This window comes from Belonocnema kinseyi, chromosome 3 (assembly GCF_010883055.1).
Source record: "Belonocnema kinseyi isolate 2016_QV_RU_SX_M_011 chromosome 3, B_treatae_v1, whole genome shotgun sequence".
NCBI lineage: Eukaryota > Metazoa > Arthropoda > Insecta > Hymenoptera > Cynipidae > Belonocnema > Belonocnema kinseyi.
In genome coordinates, this window is record NC_046659.1 from 25,066,156 (window position 1) to 25,070,480 (window position 4,325).

A 4,325-nucleotide genomic window follows, 5' to 3' on the forward strand; every position below is an offset into this window, starting at 1 on the left:
ACGCCAATTAGCACAAATGGTAAGTTCCGACAGTGCCTACAAGTGTGCCTACTGGCCGCTAAATGGCAATACCGGTTTCATATGTATACACCTGGTATTTGCCTCAGTGCATGATTTTTCGTCATTTTTTGAGGTTATGGCTCAACCACGACGTGATGGATGATTTTTGATACCGAATTCGAATTCAGCGCCCCAAAATCCATAGGAATCCGTGTGTCTTGTTACCAGATCCGCACACTTTTTTCTTTGTGTGGCTGTGTAATAGTCGAACATATAACGTATCATTATTACCTATTACTAGTTATACCACTGGTTCTGCATGGACGCGTTATCGGCTGCGTTCATCATCAAACGTAATACTCTATCTCTCTATTTCTCCTTTACAGTAAAACGCACAGATAGAAAGAGACAGAGTAATGCGTCAACGCGTCCATGTACGCCAGTTCTACATGAACGCGTTAACGCGTTTTCTAAATAAAAAAATTCTAAAAATTGGGGATAACAAATAAAATATATAATTTGAATTTTTAATTTAAAATAATTCTTTTGAAAATAATTTAATTGCATTTCTAAATGATTGTAAAATTTCTATAAGTCTAACTTAACTCTGGCTCTTTCTATCTGCGCGTTTTACTCAGCCAAAAACGCGTCCATGTAGAACGATTGTCATTAAATGGGTTACCCCGCACTTCGCGCTCGGATATTTATTATTTGCACTCGGAATGCTTAAATTAAACTTTAGCGAAAAAATCTCTTTCAGATCCCAGTTTTATATTCATCCTCATAGTCTGAATTTTCTAGCTAATTAAGTATAGTTGAAGATTGCATTCCGCAAAGCTCTGTAGGCTTTAAGGTACAGATTCTAATTGTGTCGCTTGCGCTTCGTGCATGATTTTTCATAGTCATTTTTAAATGTATAACTGTTTTCTGAAATAACATCGCAATATTAAAAGGTACAATCTTTTCTTTGGACTTTCTTCACTATTTCGAGTTGTTATGCTAAATATAGGAATTTTTTTCATGTTTTTGAGGAGTAAGACTAATACTCCAAGTCTTCTTTTAGAATTTTAACGTATTTCGGGTCTTTTGGCGTAATATTGGGCAAACTCTTAATTTTGTTTATTTTGCATAATAATTATTATCGAAGGAATCAAATGACTCTGCGAAAGTTTTCTGTCCTTTCTTCCACTCGAAAGCAAAATCTTTGAATGGGATTACTTTATGATGTTGCGTATTTCCTTTTAGTCCGGGCATAATTATTATTTTCAATTACTATAACGAATTCTACAGAATTATTAATAATTAGGCTGCTTTCATGCCTCTGCAAGCAGGCTGCCTGCAGGCATAAAACCCATAAGAGTGAGAGAGATGGGCCATTCTCTATCTCTCTCACTCTTATGGCACTGATGACACTGATTTTGCAAGTCGGTCATCTTGAAAACGTATTTTACAAGAGTTTTCTACAGTTTTCGACGTATATTACGGCAAAATTTTGCAAAATTTTTCCGTGACCCATCCTTTTGTATCTCGCGAAGTGGCCAGTTTATCCCGCAGTTTTCATCTTCCCAAAGAAGGAAATTTTCGTCCTGCTTAAATATTCCAGAAAGATGGATGTAGAATCTGTTGTGTGAAATATACAATTTTTTCGCGTGTTTTTTGATTTTCAAGGAGTTCGGTGTGCAAATTTTAACCGTTTTTTCCGTTTAACGTTTTGAAACTTCTAACCGAATCAAAGGTTTTAACATATAATTTTCTCTTGTGTTTTCGGATTTCGAACGAGTGTAATGTGCCAATTTTAATCAGTTTCTGCAGTTTCATACTTTGAAACATTCAACCGATTCAAACGGTTAAACATACAACTTTCTCTTGTGTGCTTGAGTTTCCAGAGAGTGCAGTATGCATTTTTTATTAGTTTTTGCAGTTTGCTGCTCTGAACTTCTGAAGCTATTTTAATTAAGTGGTAAGTTAATAACAAGCAGTACATCTATGATTGTGTTTTATGTAAATTTCAGCTCTGTAAGTTGAAAACGACAGTATCAGTAATTTTTGAAGAAGAAAAATAATTATCTACATCTCCTGCAACTACAATTTTTTATTTTTATTTGTTTAGGATGAACAAAGATACCCTCTTTTTATACCCATTTTTGTGCAATTTAGTAATAAAAAATCTTGTTGCCACTAATTGTTCTTGCGATAGCACAACTCCTGTAGAGGTCAACAACCTACTTTTTGTTGATATCTCATGGCCAAACCAATTATTATTATCAATAATATTTATTATATATAATACACTTTATTATATAAAGAATTTTACTACGTTTACAAACTACTTAAAAGTTTTGAAACGATTCTAAAATAATGAAAACTTGTAAAGATTTTTTAAGAATTGTTCAACGTTTCACGAAAGTAAAAAGAAATGGTTTTAGATTCCTAGGAAAAATGTAAGTATTTATCGATTTCAATAGTGGTAAAAGATGAATGTGACAGCTTTGAAGGGAACTTTTTTCAATTTTGCAGACTGAAAAAAAAATCTGGAAAAATTTCAATAATTTGTAGACACCAGAAAGTCTGGAAAACTTAATGGCATAATCTTCTGAAGATTTCTGTGAAAATTATAAATGATTTATTATGTTAAAAAACGAGCTTTAAGAGAAAAGTAAAAAAAGGCTTTTAAAGAAAGCGAACGATTTCTTAAAATTTCGAAAAAAGTTCGAAGATTTTTAAATAAATGTTTCAGTTTGCAGGGTGACGTTTTAATCTAAGAAAAAAATTCCCGGTCATTTTCCGGGTTCTTCTCGGTTCGCAACATTTTGCCGGTCAATAAAATTTTTTAAATCGAACTTGATTCTAAACATTTTTCCATTAAAAAGTAGTAAAATATAAACAACAAATTAAACCATTCAAAGTGGAACTCTTGAATTTTAAAGTTTCAAAATTGAAGTTTAAATGTTTTTCAATTAAAAAATGTTGTGTTCAAATGCTCAATAATTTACACGTGAAAACTGAAAGTTAGTAACGCTTTTAAATTGAACAGTTTTAAATGAAATGTAGATCAACTGCAAAATTCATAATTTTTAATATTCATAAATTATAGACTGCAAAACTTTAGACTAACTTAAAAGTTCTAAAATCAGCAAAACTTCGATCATTTTCATTTTAAATGGTTTCAGAATCCTTGAAAAGCTTTAAAATGTTATTTTAAAATCTTAAGAAATCTAGAAGTTGCTTAATATTTTTTCAAATTTAAAATTATTTTTGAAGTTTTTCAAGAACTTCTAAATAACTTCTAAAATTAATTGAATTTGTCCCAAATCTGATAGAAAACGCTACGAATTAAAAAAATGCCCTTCAATCTGTATTTATAGATGACAATTGAACACTTATTATTTTTTGAAAAAATCACAGTAATTTTAAGAGATATTTAGACGTTTTAGAAAGATTCAAAAATAATTTATAATTTGAAATGATATCAAATAATTTAAACGAAGTGTGTGTACCAACAAAATTCGACTTTTCGTATCGAAATTTCGGTGCAAATGCCCACAACCTAATTTAAAACAAAATGTACATTTTTGCAGATTTCAAACAAAAAATGTACAAGCTTTGTAAGAATTGTGAAAGGCTCCAAAAGAATAAAAACATTGTCTTAATATTCTTAGGAAAATTGAAAATGATTTTTCACTTTGAATAATTATTTTAACAGAATATTTGAAAAGATTGTACGAGATTTCCAAAATTGTCAAAAATGACACTGGACGATTCTAAGGATTTTTTTTACATTTGCAGCATATTGTAAAAAATTGCGGAAAAATCTATAAAATTTAAAATATGTTTAAAAGTTCAGAACAAAATTTTTACACTGTTCCTTTACATTATTTGACATCATTTCATGTTGTAAGTTAACGTTGAATCTTCCCAAAACTTGTAAATATCTCTTAAAATTATTCAAATTTTTTCTACAAATAATAAGTGCTCAATTATTATTTCTAAATGAAAATTCAACAATCTAGCTTACAAACTAAATATTTCTTAAATAGGAGAATAAAAATTATAACGACGAGAGTTTAAAAGCTTTTCGAAATTTTACTGGTCAAACAATTAGGTTCTAAATTGTTTACTTTTAAATTTTTAGCCTTAATTTACTTGTATTAAATTAATAATCAAGTATGGCTAAATATTAATTAATTATTCTGTTTCTTAATTTAAAAATTTCAAATAAAATGTTTTAAGGGCATGTGACACAGCTAAATACCTATATTACCGACCACAGTTTTTCAGTTCACTGAATGTTTTTTTGAACCTAAGAACTTTTTTTGTGAATAAAA